This window comes from Astatotilapia calliptera, unplaced genomic scaffold (genome assembly GCF_900246225.1).
Source record: "Astatotilapia calliptera unplaced genomic scaffold, fAstCal1.2 U_scaffold_15, whole genome shotgun sequence".
In the NCBI taxonomy this organism is placed as follows: Eukaryota; Metazoa; Chordata; class Actinopteri; order Cichliformes; family Cichlidae; genus Astatotilapia; species Astatotilapia calliptera.
The window spans coordinates 157636-177270 of record NW_020535674.1 but is presented as its reverse complement, the minus strand read 5'-3'; the positions used below and the strand labels follow the sequence as shown (position 1 = coordinate 177270).

Sequence of the window (19635 nt, the reverse complement as noted above, 5' to 3'; positions counted from 1 at the left end):
CTCTAATCATTTTACCAGTACCAATAAAATTAACCTTTAATTGGCTCTTACATCATCCGGCCCCTAATTGGTTAGGCGAGAGAACTAAACAATTACTAACTTACACATCAATCATTAAGAGCCAACCTAATCGTAATGTCCATGAACAAACATTCCTTCTCTTCATCGCTCAGATGAAGCCTCCTCCAGAAGACACAACTTGTTAACAGGTCTTTCCAGGATGTTGCTTTTAGTTTTTACTTTCAATCTTCGGACTGTTCCACTTGAGTCTGGCAACGTCTCAACCACTCTCCCCATGAGCCAGGAGTTGCGTGGAGAAGAACTGTCCACCAGCAGCACAAGATCTCCGACCACGAAGTTTCTCCTTAGTTTCAGCCACTTCTGGCGCTCTTGCAGAAGTGGAAGATATTCACGAGTCCATCTGGTCCAAAACAAATCTGCTAGATATTGAACCTGTCTCCATCTTTTTCTGGTGTATGCATCATTTTTGTTGAAGACACCTGGAGGCATGAGGGGCTGTGACTTAAGCAGCAACAGATGGCTCGGCGTTAAAGCTTCAACGTCATTTATGTCATCTGAGACGCTTGTGAGAGGTCTGCCATTAATGATGCTTTCAATCTCACACATTATTGTATGAAGACAATCTTCATTTGGCACTTGTTCCTTCAAGAGAGCGCTGAGAATTCGACGCACTGTTCGAATTTGTCTCTCCCAAACTCCACCTTGATGTGAAGCAGCCGGGCTGTTAAAAATCCACTTTATACCTTTTGGTTGTAGGACTCTTTCTATTTTGTCGTTATCCAGTCTTTGAATGGCTTCCCTCAACTCCCTTTCCGCTGCCACAAAGTTTGTGCCATTATCTGACCTCATGATGGTAACTTGACCTCTTCTGCAGATGAAACGTCGAATCGCGTTGATACAGGAGTCTGCGTCAAGACTGTCTGCAACTTCAATATGCACAGCTCTGAGAGTGAGGCAGGTAAACATGACACCATATCTTTTGACAGTACCCCGGCCCCGCTTGACATCAAATGGGCCAAAGTAGTCGACACCAGTGTTTGTAAACGGAGGTTTGTCTGGTAGAAGACGGTCTTCAGGTAAGTCTGCCATCTTCTGCTCACCAACCCTTCCAGAAATCCTACGGCAAGTTTGACATTTGTTGATTATCTTTCTAATTGCCGAATTGGCTTGAGGAATCCAATATCTGCATCGCAATTGCGCCAGCACATAATTGCGACCGCAGTGACCAGTTCGTTGATGGATGTCTCTCAAAATGATTTCAGAGATTTTGCTGTGTTTAGAAAGAATTGCTGGTTGTTTAGCATTTTCTGGCAAGCCTGATTTATTGAGTCTGCCGCCAACTCTCAGCATCCCATCCGAAGAACTGGGTCTAATTTGAACAGCTGGCTGCTACAACTGAGCTGTCCTCCCTTCTGTAGGATTTTGATCTCCTCTCCATGATGCTGTTTCTGGCTGAAACGAACGATTACTGATTCGGCAGCCTCAAGATCCTCCAAAGCAAGCGCTTTCTTTCCCATTGCAGATTTAAATGTCCTCATGTGCACTTGCAACTTTAACTTTTGCTTTTCAGAATCATTTTCATTTTTCTGTACTATTTTTGAGTACTGTTTTCTTTCTTCTTTTAACATCCACAGCACCTTCCTTAGCTTCATTATCCAGGCTACTGCTCTTTTCAGTTTATTCCAGTCTGAATAGTAGTCTATCACACGTTTCATTGGTTCCATGCCTTCCTCAACTGTCAGTATATTAACCGTTGCTGAAGTCTTGACTTCTGGATCATTTTGAAGGTTTTCCTTCTTTCTCACTGGCTGTTCTGGCCATTCGTTTTCATCTAGAAGATAGTTCGGCCCGTGAATCCATGAACCTCCTTCCAACAGATCTTTTGCCTTTAAGCCTCTGCTTGCTTGATCTGCAGGATTTTCTGCCGATGTCACATACTTCCATTGCGATGGCTTGGTTGCTTCTCGAATCAGTGAAACTCTATTTGCAACAAATGTTTTGAAGCGAGATGTTTCGCTATCAATGTATCTAAGCACAGTTGTGCTGTCCGTCCAAAAGACTGATTGTTGCAGAGGAACTTGAAGTTCTTGTCGCAGTAATCTGTCCATCCTCACTGAAATCACTGCTGCAGTCAGCTCAAGCCTAGGAATTGTGACTTGCTTGAGCGGAGAAACTCTGGATTTCCCAATGAGAAAGGCACAATGTCTCTTGCCTTGTCTATTTTCCATCAACAGGTAAGAGACAGTTCCATATGCGTAATCTGAAGCATCGGAAAAATGGTGCAACTGCGCAACAACAGTGCATCCGAAACCTGTAGGCTTTAGGCATCTACTCACATGGAAGTTGGAGAGGAGTACAATGTCTTCTTTCCATTTTTTCCAAATTTTTGCATGCTTTTCATTGATCTCTTTGTCCCAACCATGCTGCTCTTTACAGAGATCTTTCAACAAAAGCTTTGCAGGCAAGATGACTGGTGCTAGAAAGCCAAGAGGGTCATAAATTGAATTAATGACTGACAAAATGCCTCTTCGTGTCATTGGCTTGTCTTGCAACCTTATAGTGTAAGTGAAGTTATCTGTTTCTGTGTTCCACTGTACACCTAGAGTTCTCTCAACTGGCAAAGTGTCATGCCTAAGATCCAGATCTTTCACTTCGTTGGCTCTGTGTTCTTCAGGAATTGACATCAACACTTTCCTACTGTTACTTGTCCATTTTGTTAATGTAAACCCTCCACTGGTACACAGAGCACAAAGATCACTGACTAATTTCACTGCAGCTTTTCTGTAGCTACACTTTTAAGACAGTCATCTACGTAGAAGTTGCACAGGACTGTCTGAACAGCTTCTGGCGATGCTTCTTCCTTGTGATCTTCTGCCGTTCTTCTTAGCGCATATGAGGCGACACTTGGTGAGGAAGTAGCTCCAAAGAGGTGCACCATCATCCTATATTCCTTCATGGGCTCATCCAGCTTGCCATCTGGCCACCAGAGAAAACGAAGAAGATCAGCATCTCTTTCTGGTACGTTGACTTGGTAAAACATTGATTCAATGTCTGCCATCAGCGCTACTGGCTCTTCACGGAATCTTAAAAGAACACCCACCAGTGTGTTAGTCAGATCCGGTCCCTGCAGTAACTCCTTGTTTAGAGACATATCCTGGTATGAAGCCGTACAGTCGAACACGACCCGTAACTTTCTCTTCTTCGGGTGATACACCCCATGGTGTGGTGTATATAGAACACTCTGTTGTCGTCACGGCTCAACTGGTGGTCTGGCACTGGAACTGCATAGCCCTTGGTGATGATGTTTTCCATGAAGCACTTATAATCTTCAAAAAACTGAGGATTCTTCTTAAACTTTCTGAACAAACATGCTATCCGCTGCTCCGCAACACAATGGTTGTTTGGCATTTGAAGATTCTCATTCTTAAGTGGCAATCCAATGTTATAGTGTCCATTTTCGAAGGTCATTGTCTTTTCTACCGCTCGTAGAAACTGTTTGTCTTCTTGTGACATTTCCTCTTTGTCATCATAATTACGTTCTGAAAAATCGATGTTATACTGTTGGACCAGTAGCTTCTCAACTTCCACTAAGGAGATTCGGCTCACTGAGAAATGCGGTTCTTTGTTTTCTGAGTCATTTAGTTCTTTTCTTATGGGTCCATTCACAACCCAACCAATGGTGGTCTTCACTGCATAAGGACCTCCATTTTGTCCATTAATGACACGCCATGGCTCCATTGCTTTTGCACAGTTGGCTCCTATAAGCAGGTCTACATTAGCCTCTATCTCTGGTAGCCTCACTTCATGTAGATAAGGCCACTTCTGGATGTCTGACTGCTTGGGTATGTTTCCACTACTCACAGGTATACTATTGTGAGTGAACACCTTGGGTAAGTCAACGAACTTGGAATCTTCCAACCCACACACTTCCAGGTCTGATATAACAAAACTGTTCATGAGTTTCTGTTCTCCTGGTTTTTCTTGACTCATGGTACTTAGAAGTATCCGTGTAGGCTTTCCTTTAACATTCAGTTTCCTTTGTAGATCTTCCGTGCAGAATGTTGCCGTGCTTCCCGGGTCCAAAAAGGCATATGTCTCTATATATTTATCACTCATTTTAGATTTGATCCTGACTGGTACTATAGAGAGCACACACTCCTCTTCTCCGGCCCCTGTAAGCCCAAGTCTCTTGACTGACAGGAACTTGAGCACAAGGTGCCTCATTACCATCAGTAACATCCTCCCTTTCTGTTTCCACAGAACTTTCTTTTCTCCCCATGTGCAGAATGTCTGGGTGCTTTAGTGAACACTCTTTACATTCCATTCTGCGCTTGCAGAACTTGCTGAGATGCCCAGAAACCAAACATCCAAAACAGAGTCCCTTTGACTTCAAGAAATCCACACGTTCTTTGTGTGGTTGATTCTTAATCTTTCCACAAGAAGCAAGAGTGTGAGGCTGCTGACAATACAAACATGGCTTCTCAAAGGCACTTGCTGTCTTGATTGAATTTTCAGTTTTAACGTTTGTTTTTTGCAGTCTTTTGTTCTCGGCGGAAATGTTGGTGGCAAAACTGCTTCCTCGAAACTCCTTTGCTGGATATTTTTCCTTTTGGTCAGTCTTTCCACTTGTCGCTGCACGGTTGTCTGGGATATTACCAAAGAGTGGATCCATAGCTATTTTAGCCTGGCGGTCTATAAAGTTCACCAAATCTGCAAATCTTGCTCTTTTGCCCCTCTTTTCTTGGAGTTCAAATGCTTCTACGCGCCAACGTTCTCTGGTTTTGTAGGGCAGCTTGGATATCACTGTGCGTAGATTGGTTGGATTATCCATCTCTTCCAAAAATTCAACATCCTCCATGGTGTTGCGACAGCCAGTCAGGAACATAGCATAGGCATTTAATGCCTTTGCATCGTCATTTTTCACTTGCGGCCATTTGAGTGCTTTCTCAATGAATGCGCTTGCGATCCTTAGCTCATCTCCATAGTGCTTATGTAGCAACCGTCTGGCCTCACGGTAACCTTTGCTAGGAGTCATGTGTACACAACTGCGAATTAGCTCCTGTGGTTCGCCAGCAGTGAACTGTTCCAAAAAATACAGCTTATCTTGCTCGTTATCAGTCTTTTGCTCTACTGCATGTTCGAAGGCTCTTATGAAGGCCTTATACTGTAGTGCATCACCTTTAAAAACCGGAATGTCCTTTGATGGCAACTGAGCCAACTGCTGCTGTTTCACAAGTAACTCAGTGATTACATTCTGTTTCTGCATGACTGACAATAGATCATCACTTCTGTCAACGTGAGCATTAAGCCCATGAGTGGAGACTGGATGAGACAGTTGTGGTACCTGTGAGTTTTGCACTTGTGAATTAGCGTGACTACTCACATCAGCTTGTTGTGGGAGCATTATGCCAACTCTTTCCTTTTTAACTTCTCGACCTTGCGATCTTTGTATTGACACATAACTGCTCAGACCATCTTCAGATCTTTCATATTCTTTGAGCACCTTTAATTTTGCTTGACTTTCCGCTAGTGCAGTCTCCAACTCTAACTCTTCATTTTCCGCTTTGACTCTTGCTGTTTCCAGCTCAAGATGTTGCCTAATCCTGGCCAACTCCAACTCAAGTTCTTGCCTTTTCTTCAATGCTGCGGCTCGTTCCAGCAAGGCTGCGTGTTCTGCCTCCTGTTTAGCACGAGTGGAGGAAACTCTAGATGTTGTAGATGCTCGGCTGACTTGAGACCCACGCGAGCTATGAACTGCATCCTTTCTAGCTCCAACCTGTGATGCGCTGTCATCTGGGTTAACAGCTTCTTCCAAGTCATCTGTAATGTGCTCCTGCTGCTCAGCTTCATTTGGAATCATATGCTTATGATCCTCTGCGATCCATTTCTTTGTTGTTTGCATAAACTCTCTTATAGATGCCATTTTGGGCTCAAACCAATTGTCCTGGTCAAATATTTTTTCTTCTTCAGACAAAAGGCTCATAACCTGGTTATTGTGACTGTGAAACTCATTCAGAGCCAATGCAAAGTCACTTTCCATTATTTCTTTCACATTTTGAAGGTTCTGAGCATCACTCATCATTATCTTTATCTCCTTTATTTTGCCTGTGATTGTTCCTAATGTTCGTCTTCTTAAGGCAATCCATCTGTGTAATTTTTCTTCCAAAGCTTTCTCTGTTAACTTGCATGTTCTTCCCACCTCTTTCCTCCGCCATCTTATAAGTTGCCGGGGTTTATTGGCTCAATTAGCATGCACTATTTGTCTTCTGCTTAGAATCTTTAATAGACATAGTGTAAACCATCTTCATAACATGCCAAAAACTCCGCATAGACCGCATCAAATCTTGTTTTACAACATGCAGTCCCACAGACAAAGAAAGAAAAAAGAGATCGGGTTTGACGATAACACGCAGTTAAGTTTCACTTTCGTTTTCCACTAGACTTAACAAGCCTCCAAAAAACGTCTTTTTCTTCTTACTGCACGAAGTACTAAGAGAGTTTGTTACCTTCTTCTACAGAATAATCCAAAGAATTATCCGGTTCGGTGCCAGCATCCTTAAGCAGTGCCTCTTACTTTCCGTTAGGTTGCTCCCTTCCGTCCGAGCGCCATGCAGCCGATCCTCCACATGTCGGTGAAGCTCAGTTTTTTGACTTATGTAGCGGCGGCACTCCGTCCCTATTTCACTCTTCTGTACCGCCATTAGGAGTCAGTCCGGCAACATGCATTGAAACGCGAGCAAGTCCAAGTATCCTTCTTGCAAACAATATGTTTATTGACACTTTTAGTTTACATGGCAAGACTCGGTCAAAAAACTGTGTCGCTTCCAGCTTATCCAACTCCTCAACTACGTAACTACAGTGCGCCGGAAGCTCAAAATACTAAAAAGCGCTTTAGAATGTTGCACTTCTCTATTCTATACATTTAACAAACAGTATTTTAAAATCAACTAGAATTATATTCTTAACATCAAACATATATATTTCTCCTCTAATCATTTTACCAGTACCAATAAAATTAACCTTTAATTGGCTCTTACACAAACTGTGTCACTCCTGTTCCTTTCGAGCCTATCCATGAAACTAGGAAGATTGGTGTCTCTGTGCTCAATAACTCCAAGGATCCAAAGACTGTTTTAGACTCAGATGGTTGTGAGCTACAAACTGAAATGAAGGGTCCTGAGGGTTCGGTTAAAAATGAACTGTGTGTTCCCCAGCCCTCAGCTCAGTTAGCCGCCCGGCCTAAAGCCCAGTCGCCGCCTCCACCACCACCATCACTACACCCAGCCATTCAGGCTGCTACTCAGTCAGACATTCATAGCCCTGCCGTTAATACACTCTGTAGCTGAGCCACTAGCTGCCCGACCCGCAGCCACTTCAGCCACTCCTCCACCCGTTACACCTCCACTACAACCGTCACTGCAGTCTCTAGTGCAGTCTCCAGTGTCCCCAGTGCAGCATCCCTTAGCACAGTCATCCACTCAATCACCAGCTCCACTTTCCCCTCAACTATCACTACCACCTCTAGCTCAGTCTCCTGTGCACTCACCTCTGGTTCATTCTCCTGTGAAGTCATCAACTCCACTGCCTACTCCACTCTCACCACCTCCGTTACAACAGACATCAGTTCAGTCCCCTGTGCCAGTGCAGACGCCCTCAGTTCAGTCTCCCGTGCAGTTATCTACTTCACCACCATCAGTAGCTCAGCTCCCACTCTCATCCGCATCTCCAGTAGCTCAGCTCGCACCTGAACCATTGGCCCAGTCCCCGATAGCAATACGGTCTTCTGTTCGGCTTAACATTCAGCCAGGGGTCCCAAACCTCTCTGGCTCTACATCAGCTCCTGCTGGAAGCTCGGATGAGCTCATCCAGGACTCCGCGGCTCCCATGCCGCCATCTACCTCGTCCGCTGGGGGTTCCAGTGAGCCCGGCCAGCACCTCCTCGTCTCCGCTGGAGGGTCCGAGGGGCCCGTTCAGCCTCCTGTCTCCGCTGGAGGGTCCGAGGGGCCCGTTCAGCCTCCTGTCTCCGCTGGAGGGTCCGAGGGGCCCGTTCAGCCTCACGCCGCATCAGCTGGAGGGCCCGAGGAGCCTGTCCAGCCGCCACCTGCGACCGCCTCGTCGTCGCCTGGTCCGGCTGCATCTGCCTCTGCTTCTGGTCCAGCTTCGGCTTCAGCCTGTGCTCCCCCTGGTCCGGCCTCCGAGTCTTCGTCCTCGTCTGGTCCGGCCTCCGAGTCTTCGTCCTCGTCTGGTCCGGCCTCAGCCTGTGCTTCGCCTGGTCCTGCCTCGTCTGGTCCTGTGCCCACCAGGCCATGGCCAGCACGCCTGAGACTGGAGGGCCGCCGCTGCCTTCCGCGCGGTCGGCCCCCTGAACTGCTCCGTTGTCTCCTTCGCCGCCGCCGCTGCCTTCCGCGCGGTCGGCCTCCTGAACTGCTCCGTTGTCTCCTTCGCCGCCGCCGTTGCCTTGCGCACGGCCGGCCTCCTGAACTGTTTCCACGTCGCCGCCGTTGCCTTGCGCACGGCCGGCCTCCTGAACTGTTTCCGCGTCGCCGCCGTTGCCTTGCGCACGGCCGGCCTCCTGCACTGTTTCCGCATCGCCGCCGTTGCCTTGCGCACGGTCGGCCCCCTGAACTGGTTCCACGTCTCCGCCGTTGCCTTCCGCATGGTCGGCCCCTGAACTGCTCTGTGTTTGGGTTGTTTTCTTGGGCTCCGGTGTTTGCTGTGCTCTTCTTTTGTTTTCTGTTCCGAGCCCTCCGTCCTGGGCCCCCGCCGCCCGCCCTGGGTTGTTTTCTGTTTGGTTTTGTTTTTCTGTGTTTGGGCTGTCTGGAGCCAGCCCTTGAGGGGGGGTACTGTCACGGTCCTGGGTCTCCTGACCCAGCGTTTTTAGTTCTTTGTGATTTTGTATTATTGTACTTGTGTGTGATTTATTCTATGGCTTCTAGTTTTTGATCCCTTGCCCTTCATGTCTCTCTGTGTCCCCTCTGTTCTGTGTAATTGTGTGTCTTTGCATGTTTGAGTTTCTTGTTTTCTGTCACTCTGCATTGTGCATTATGTTCTCATGGTTGGTTTTTTGTTACTCTCTCTAGTCTAGTCTCTTGTGTTCCCAGCTGAGTATTTCCCTGTGTATTTTGGTTCTTAGACCTCTGCCTTATGGTTTATGTCTCTGTATTTCTTAGTTGCTGTCTCCACTGTGTCAAGTTCGCGTCTCTGTGTGATACTTCCTGTTTTACTTTGATGGTCCGTGTCTCATGTGAATGCGTCCTGCTTTGCTTGTCTCGTCAGTCCTGATTTCTCCCAGCTGTGCCCTCCTTCTGTGTCTCATTCCCCTCGTTACTTCCCAGTGTATTTAAACCCTGTGTTTCTCTGAGTCAGTGTCGCGTCGTCCCTCATGCTGTGTGGGTCTCCCTGTGTGTGTCTCTCTGTGAGTTTTCCAAGTTCCCAGTTTAGATTAGTTTGTATGTTTTTTTTTTTTTCCCTGCCAGCAAATAAAGCTGAGTTTTGAGTTCACCTCCCTGAGTCTGTGAGTCCTGCACTTTGGGTCCAACTCCTGCCTGCCGCACAGCGATTCATGACAGAAACAGCTCATGTGTGTTCAGTGAAATGTGTGTGATCATGAGACTAGTCATTGACATCGTCCAGACTGTAAAAGTATCACAGAAACAGTCACCTTTGGCACTGCGTCACAAGCCAGCCATGGCTGATGACAGAATCACTGAACAAGTGGCAGCATGTTACTGTTACGACATGTTAATGCTTTGGACCACAAACTCAAAGCAACACGAGCTTCAGGAATCGTTCGATGTTCTGTGATTACTTTGCAGTTTTAGAGAGATTCAAATTCATTGTGTGTTTAGCTACAGGTTAACAGTCTTCACAGCTAAGTTTTGCCTCCACCAAAGAGAAAAGAAAAAATAATATTAGGGGCTTTCCTGAACATACTTAACACTAGTTGTTAGCCGTCTAAGACCAGAATGTCTCTTGCAAAGTGTACAGGTAAATTATTTTCACAAGCAACTGCAACATATCTGTTAGTGAGGAGATTACCAGTATACTGGCATCTGGGTTTTCTGGCTCCCTCCTTCTTTAGTTCACACTTAACAACTTTGAACTTCTTGTGACTTTTTGTCATTTGAAGTGTTTCATCAAATATTCCCTCAACACAAATGTTTTTGATCTCACTTGGATTATCAAGGATGAACGTGTTGGTATCTTTACAGCTGTTGTCAACATTGTAGATCTGTTTACTTCTTATAACCGTATCACAATCCATTGCAGTCATCTTGGCGTTTATGTGCTGTCTTCTAAACTGGCCATAGCGGGTTTCTTCAAGCGTTGAACTCTCAGTGGCAATGAGCAGCAAACAGATAAACAGGATCCTCATTATTACCTGGTGAAGAAAAAACAGAAACAATATTCTGATGAGAATTTTATCCAGAAAAAGCACAAATTATTGCAACAAATATGTAATAAATTTGAGTCTACATGCTAACTTGTGGTTCCTAAAGTAGAATGGGAAGTGATAGGTTTGTAGCATAAACCACAGTTTACTACACAGCAAAAATCAAGACACAAGTAGGCAAAGTTCTTTGTGTTACTCATGCATGAGGGAGACCTGCCTGGAGCCAAGTGTCTCTCTGAAGAGGAGTGAACGCACCCCCCTCTTCATGCTACACAGAGTTGTTACAGACCTCCTAGGATGAGACATTCTTTCAATCTACAAATGAATATATACTTCTAAGCATATATAAATATATATTTCTAAGCATAAATGACAATCCAACAATACAAATCTAACAGGAAGCAGAGGCTTCAACTATCACCCAGCCCTCTCCTGTTGAGCCTGCTCCTATTCTGGCTTCAAGCCCAGCAAGAAGCGTCGGATCAGCTGCTGAATGATTGCTTAGTTACTTTGCTTTTGTCTTTGGGTGCTCAGGGACTTCTCATACACTCCTTCCCCTTCATTCATATTCTACTGTTACATACACTATGTTGCCAAAAGATTCTGTTCCTCTGCTTTCACACACACATATAAACTTGAATTACATCCTATTTTTAATCCATATGATGTCGACCTCCCTGTAAATGCTTTCCACAGCGTTTAGGAGTGTATGGGGAATTTATGAGGTCAGCCACTGATCTCACACATTAACTTGCAGTCTCTGCTCTATTTATGAGCAGTTCTTTCAGGTTGAGATCAGGACTCTGTGCAGGCCAAACTCGCTCATCCATGTCTTTATGGATCTTGTTTTGTGCACTGGTGTGCAGTGACGTTGGAACAGGAAGGGGCCATCCCCAAACTGTTCCCACAGACTATGGAGCATGAACGTATCATAAGTGTTTTGGTGTGTAGAAGCATTAAGAGTATCTTTTACTGGAACTAAGGGGCCGAGTCTTAAATTGCTGTTGAATCTAAATGTCTTATAGTGAGACACATTAGAATTTTGATTTTGTCTTTTCACAAACTGATCGCCAGCCAGAAATCTTTACATCACACAATGAAACAATTTGCAAGAACTTAAACGTCGACTCGGACATGAAATCATCATAAATGTAAACGCTGGAAGCTTTCCTCACATCTCCTCGTGTATTGTGGCTTGGTCTGTAATAACAAATCTGTACTGCACATCTGAAAACGAATAAAACTCAACTCAAGAACCTCACGACCTTTGCTGCACTAAAAGGCATCCAGCATGAGATTACCTTATTTTTGCTTCACTGATGAGTGAATGAGTGGTTGTTGGTTGGTTGGTTGGTTGGTTAACCTGCAGCGGTTCAGGCACAAGTGGGTCGTGTGGAGCAGCAGGTGAAAGGCTCTGAAGCTGGCGAAAGATTACAATAAATCAAATACATGACTGAATAGGCAACATCTGATAGTCAGTGTGAATGAAAATGAAAGATTATCTAACATAAAGACTGGTCTCAAACTGTACATGCAGGTAGCTTATGCAGGATTTGTGTGCTCACAGAACCCAGATAATGTCAGCATGTTTTTAAGCCCGTGTCTGGATTGTAAAAGTAGGTAAAGTGTGGCAGGAGCGAGGGTTGTTATACTTCCTTGGAGGTGTAGAACATGAGCCTGTTGAGAATTAAATATTTCTATTGTACAAACAAAACATTCTTACCAAATGAGGAGCGAAGACTCGAGATGAGCAGAGTGTAGCTGAGACACGCTGTTACGTTCAAGTCAGTCAAACTGGAACAAAGAACACTTGGTTCTTGCCACTTTGATTTTTATACATTTCAGCAGCACCGCCTTATGTAATCATTTAAATTATCACCCGCATCACCAGTGCACCAGTTCTAAGAAAATGTACCACTTCTCTGTTTGTGTTTCAGAAACTTAATGCAACATGACCACAGCATCACGCAAATGTAGTTTGTCACTCATAGCTGGCTTTTCTACTGTTTTATGAAAAAAAATGTTTTCTTGCATATTTGCAGGCCAAACAATCAGGTTGAACGATCAGGCTTGACGCCTCCATTTCTACCTGTTCGTGTTTCCAAAGTAGAATCACTGTGGCGATCGCTTTAAAGGCTGCATGGCTTTCATTGTTACATTGTGTTCATACCTAAATACTAAGAGAAAGTTCATATGTGTGTCCTCATTAGGACCGAGATTTGTGTTGGTGTGTGGGACTGTTTCCTAAGGTTTATACTGTTACTGGTTATAATGTGACAATGTGTTTCAGCTATTTTACAGAGTAACACAAAAGTAGAATAAAATAGAATAATCCTTTAATTGTCCCACAAGGGGAAATTTGGTTGTAACAGCAGCCAAAAAGACACATATACAAACAAACAGGACACAGGACACAGAACAGAAACATACACAATTTTTCTTACATATTTACATTAAGGACAATGGTTAATATAAACAGAGAGTACTGTACAGTTATTAAATTAAATAAAAATAATTACGGGTAAGAGGCAAACCAGGTTGTAGTGCGAATTGGTTAATTAACTAACTTATTGCAGTTACAGCATTGATGTAAACATCTATGTTTGTTGGGAGCAGTTCTGATTGTACAGTCTGACAGCTGCAGGGAGGAAGGACCTGCGGAAATGCTCCTTCATGCATCTAGGATGCAGCAGTCTGTCACTGAAGGAGCTCTGCAGTTCAGCAACATCTACATGCATGGGGTGGGAGACTCTGTCCATCAGAGATGTTATTTTGGCCAGAGTCCTTCTGTCTCCCACCACCTGCACTGGGTCCAGGGTGCATCCCAGAACAGAGCTGGCCTTCCTGATGAGTTTATCCAACCTCTTCCTCTCAGCTGCCGATAAACTGCTGCTCCAACATACCACACTGTAAAAAATGACAGATGTAATGTGTAAATAATGCATTGCAATACTTTTAAGAACACTGTTCTGTGTAATGCATTACTTTTTTGACTAGGTTCATGTTTCCCCAGTATTGAACTCTATAAGAACGGGCGATGCCTCCAACATGCACAAACATTTGACCCACAGCATGCAATTCATCTGTATGAATGTAATGCCTTTAATATGCTGCTTAGAGATGGTTGTAGATCTCAACGTGGAGCCAGTTACAACCCAATAAGAATCAATAAGAGAATCATATTGATAAGTGATATTGAGAATGCCATCCCTACCTGCTTGTGTGTCACCCTACTTGCTCATAGGGGTTCATATAATTGTTGGGTCTTCTGTTGTCCTTGTATTACTGTAGGGTTTTATCGTACAATATAAAGCACATTTGTGATTTGGTTCTATAAAAATAAAGTTTAATTAAAAATAATATTTTTTCCGCTGTGCCTTGGCTCAGCCGGTTTCTCTTTTTGGTAATAACCTCTCCATCTCTGGAGAAAAACCCTTTCACGTGGTACTAAGTAGGCAGGGGTTTAAGGGTATCCCACAGAAAGCCTGTAAAGATTTGGATAGATGCACCTCTGCTTAGATTATATAGATTAGGTGTTGTTGTACCCCAGTTGCTTGGCACACACACAAAAAGAGGTGAAAAAGGTGAATCTCCAACATGAGCAGAAGAATTTTGCAGGGATCCAATAGCACATACAGTGGTCCCTCACTGTTTCGCTGATTTTTTCTTTTTTGTTGCATTTTTTATTTATTTTTTTAAGTGCATTGTATTCTGCGTCCTGACTGGCTGTAGACAATTAGACCATTGTCAATCAATCTCGTGTTGTGTCTCCTGTACAGTACAGAATGCGTTCAGCTGGTCAAATTTACATAAAGCTTCGATCGCTAGCAGTGTGACTCTGACGTGCTGTACTGTATGTTTGTAAGTTTTCTCCCCAACAAACACAACAATGTCGACAAAACATCGTCACCGGCGGGTGCCTTTGGTTTCCCTCTATAACACTGGACTTATTTTTCTACAAGACTTTGAGAGTGTTCAAACAAGAGAGAAAAGTGTGAAATGTTCATGCCTGCCTGGGAAAAGTGTATAAAGTGTGTAGTGAGGGGTTTTACAGCCTTAAAACATCTATAATAATTGTAAAAAATAAAGTTGGCTACTTCATGGATTTCATACTTCATGGATGCTTCATAAAAAACGTACTGGATTTCTCCCACAAATGTTCAGTATGTCCCATCATTATTTATTTTCCTGTGTGCAGATCCCGTGGAGAAAACAATGTTGTGGTGAGCTGTTCAGGATTAATTCTAAAGTGTGTGAAGTGTGAAGTGGTTTGGATCTGTCAATGCCCTGTGGAATATAGCTCGCTATCATAATGAACAATAAGCTCATTTTTTAACTTTGTTTCTTGAAAGGATATATTTTGCAAACTCTTGAGTCATGAGTTCTGTAGCTGCGTCTTTGGCTCAGTGAATTTGAATATCTTACTTTCACAGCTGTCTGTTGCTTATCTCTGCTCAGATATAGCGTTCTCATTTCTGGTTTTTTAATCAGTATAAAATGGTTTGTAAGGAACTTACAAAGCAGTTTCACCACTGAGCACCATATATGGTTAGTCTTTCTTTTACAGGCATTTATCAGAAATGCATCATCACTACCAGTATGAAGACAATGACTGCAGCGCTATTTGATCAGAATATGTTGTCTTTATATTGCTTGTTTTATGCTAGCATCTTCTTGCAATTGGGGCCTTCATTTGTTTCTCTATTTGGCTCCAGGAAGGAAACTATAAAATACTACAAGGTCAAATATCAACCATGGCTTTCGCTCTAGCATCCACATCACATAGACTATCTAGTCTTTTTATGCGGTACATGATCCCAGTTGTAGCAGAGTAACAAGCACATTACACATTTTAAGATTACTTTGATGCTTTTTTTTCTGATTTTGAAGTTTTCTCAGGTGTATGTTCAGGACAATTACTGGAAGCCACATTTCCTTACCCTTACCTCTAATGAATCTCTGTAGCCAATAAAGGCCCAAATACAGCTGCCCTCAGTTCTTATAACATACCAAAAGTTTGTCATGGCCTGAGGCATCTCATAGTAACGTGAAAGGTATCTTTCCGCATCCTTATGAGATGCTCCAGATTCCCATTTGAAACAACCGAACGCTGCTCGCAGCAGTAACACACACTTGGAGCAGAGGCTCCTAACATTAACTCTATCCATAACTTTAACCTTAACCCTATCAGGTAGTGTTTTCAAAGCGATTCATGATTAGAACAAAAAAACACATTTACATGTATAGATTCATTCCAAACGGCTCTCATGCCTCCAAACGCATACTGATGACTTGTCACATAGCATCGTTACCTGTTGGGATGAGAACGTGTTGTTTCCAAATGTAATTAATGTATTAATTAATTAATGTACCACCCTGAACGCGCCCGATCTCGTCTGATCTCGGAAGCTAAGCAGGGTCGGGCCTGGTCAGTACTTGGATGGGAGACCGCCTGGGAATACCAGGTGCTGTAAGTTTTTGCACTTCCACACACAAACTGCAGAGGGCGCTACTGTTTAGTAAGAAACTTCATGACCTCTCTTCTAATTTTTTGCTTGTGTACCGTTAAAAAATTAAAACAACAATCATCTCTGCAGCTTATTGGAGACACCTTTGTGATTCTGTTGTAGAGCAGAGCAGAGGCAGACATTTGATACACCCGGGGCTTAGCCCTAAAGGGTAGTATCAGAATCAGAATCAGAAAGGGTTTTATTGCCAAATGTTGAGCAGGTTTACAACATTAGGAAATTGCTGCGGTGCTTCAGTGCAAACATAGTGTCATAAATTGCGCTTAAATAGACATGAAAAAAATAAAAGTAAGAATAAGAATTTAAAGTGCTACGTAGAAAGATATATGCATGAGATATACATGAGATATATACATGAGAATAAGAATTAAGAGTGCTACGTAGAAAGATATATACATGAGTGCAGGTGGTGATCAGTGCTAAACATGGAATGATGCAGTGAACACAGCGTAGGATCATGTGTTAGTGGTGGGAACAGTCATACGGTTATTGTTCATGAGTCCAACAGCAGAGGGGAAGAAACTGTTCTTATGGCGAGAGGTTCTGGTGCGAATGGACCGGAGCCTCCTGCCTGAGGGGAGCAGGTCAAACAGACTGTGTCCAGGGTGAGAAGGGTCAGCTGAGATCCGAGCTGCACGCCGCAATGTCCTGGAGGTGTACAGGTCCTGCAGAGATGGGAGTCTGCAGCCAATCACCTTCTCAGCAGAGCGCACAACACGCTGCAGTCTCTGTTTGTCCCTGATAGTGGCTCCAGCGTACCACACAGTGATGGAGGAGGTGAGGATGGACTCGATGATTGCAGTGTAGAACTGCATCATCGTCCGTGTTGGCAGGTTGAATTTCTTCAGCTGCCTCAGGAAGTACATCCTCTGCTGGGCTTTCTTAATGACGGAGGTGATGGTGGGCTCCCACTTCAGGTCCTGGGTGATGGTGGTACCCAGGAAGCGGAATGAGTCCACAGAGATGATGGGGGTGTCAGTCAGGATGATGGGGGGGAGTGGAGCTGTGTGCTTCCTGAAGTCCACAATAATCTCCACTGTTTTCTGGGCATTCAGCACCAGGTTGTTGTGGCTGCACCAGGACACCAGACGTTCAACCTCCCTCCTGTAGGCAGACTCATCCCCGTCCGAGATGAGCCCAATAACGGTGGTGTCATCTGCAAACTTAATTAGCTTGACAGACTGGTGGGTGGAGGTGCAGCAGTTGGTGTACAGGGAGAAGAGCAGAGGAGAAAGAACACAGCCCTGAGGGGAGCCGGTGCTGATGGTCCGAGAGTCCGAGACATCTGGGACTTGGGGGGTGGGGGGGAAGAAATGACTGAAAGATTAATTGGCTCTGTTTTGAGTTCATATTCATATAGGGACAAATATATCACATGTGCAGGACACCTTAAAGTAGTTTTTTAATTAAGCAGCAAGGCAGAACAAAGTCGGGGCTGTATCAAGACACGAGGACTAAACCCCAATTCAACCAGACCCAGAACTGATCCGGAATTAAAACAGGACTACAACAGTTCAGAAGCAGGACTACTTAGGATTTAACCAAGACAGAACCAGAATCAGAGCTAGATGATAGTAGCACTAAAAATCATCATAGACCTGCACTACACTTATTTTTTAATTCTACCAAAGTACAATATTTAGATTCAGAAAAGTTTAGATAATTATTTAACCTTGTTGTGCAAACAAGCCTGCAAAACTTAATAAATATAGAATTTGAAAAATAACAAACCTAACAAGAAACACTAGGTACGAGATACATGAGGACCTATGATACGCTGATACTTTTGGTAAACAACCATTTGACTAACATGTGTGTCTCACCTGCTCTTGTTCATCTCTGTTCTGTCCTCTCTCTCTCCCTCTTTGTGCTGACAATCAAACCAAACACCAACATCATCAAATATACAGTTGAAACCAGATATTTACAAACTCTTCAGATAAAAACAAAAACACTTTTTTAATTGTAACATCAAATCAGACTAAATGTTTATTTTTTATGTTGATAAATATAAAAAACATATTTGTTAACTTTAAGAGTAAAGAGAGAAACTGTCTGTATTTCTTAATTGTAAATGGCACCAAATTGTATTCAAACTGAGCCACACTTATGGAGCTCCACAATTCTTTTCCAGGTGTTTTGGTTGACATCTCTTGATTTTCCCATGTCAAAGAAACAGGCTCTGTGTTTTGCCTTATATGCATCCACAGGTGTGCCACCAACCTATCAGAAGCTTCTTCAGCTCAGAATGGAATCGTCTGGAGTTTTCTTATTAATTAACAGAGGTGGGACCAAGTCATTGTTTTGCAAGTCTCAAGTAAGTCTCAAGTCTTTATCCTCAAGTCTCAAGTCAAGTCTCAAGTAATGTCAGGCAAGTCAGAGTCGAGTCTCAAGTCACTGGTGTAAAAGTCCGAGTCAAGTCACAAGTCTGAAACTTTGAATTTCAAGTCCTTTCGAGTCTTTAAAAAAAAAAAAAAAAATAATGTTGCAGTTATGCTAAATGTAAATATTAGACCATGTAATTTTAAAATCTGTGTTTTTCTCAACACATGACAAAATAGTGAACTTAGAAAATATACACAAATTGTGAAATTGCACCTCTTTAAAATGCAGCTCAATTAAACCTAGCTCCAAGAATAATTTTCACCGACAGTTCTGAGATAAGCTGCATGTTATTCTTGGATGCGGTTGTAGGACCGGCTTTAAAATCGCATGACAAAAATATCATACACATTAAAAAAAACTGTATCACCAACGTAGCCTGGACAACATTTGCTAGTTAGATGAAGTCAGCTATCTCATCTTAGCATATTTATATGCATATTTATAATCATACGGTTCTTGGAGTGAGTGCATACACTCATGAAGTTTAGTAACTTCCGGTCACTGCAACAAGCCCAGGTACAGTTTACCGACGGATGGGTACAGGACCTTGAAATGCACCGTGTAGAAAGTAAAGACCATCGTATGTATCATAAGTTTACCAGTCTCACAAATCGTCGTCATAAATACACATTCGTTAACCGTTTATTAATAGGACCTTTGAGCTCAACGGTAATTAATTAGTAGTAGAAATAATTTCTGGTAGCATCACAGAAATGTAGCAGTGACAATAATATTGTATGCTGTAATCGTACTGGGCAATTAGTGATACAAAAAACCTGTTTTATCCTGTGAATAAAAGTATATGTTTTTGTCAATGTACCATAATAACAGAAGCGAAACGCAATATTGTGTCAGGACAATTCACTATTTATGCACAATAAATAAAGGAGCATAGCACGACAATTTCTGTTCAGCGCCAGACTTGCTTGTAACCTATATCACCAATTATGTTATGAAAATGACGCATTAACTACAACAGCAGACTGACCTTTGAGGAAATGCTTGGAGCAGACTAACCTGTGAGCTGGAGGGTTCTGGGACGTTATATTTGATCTTTGAATGGCTGCGATCCAGGCCATCCGTCGCGTCTTTGTTACTTCGGAAACATGGCTCGAACAATTTCTCTTCAACGACGTAATCCGATAACAACCGATCTCTTTACCCGTCGGCTTCCCGTGGCTGTCATGCGACCGGCTATTGCAGTTAATAATACAACAGCTTCTTGACATTTTTGTGTTTCTTTTTATCACTGTATAACTGATTTCAATTGAAAGCCTGCGTGCGTTAGTACCGCTTGCCACGAGTTCC

General features: G+C 43.3%; 1 pseudogene; it reads left to right on the top strand.

The window, feature by feature from the left end:
- The first annotated feature begins 15776 nt into the window (after positions 1-15776).
- On the top strand, positions 15777-15891 carry LOC113017576 (uncharacterized; annotated as a pseudogene).
- The last annotated feature ends 3744 nt before the right edge of the window (positions 15892-19635 follow it).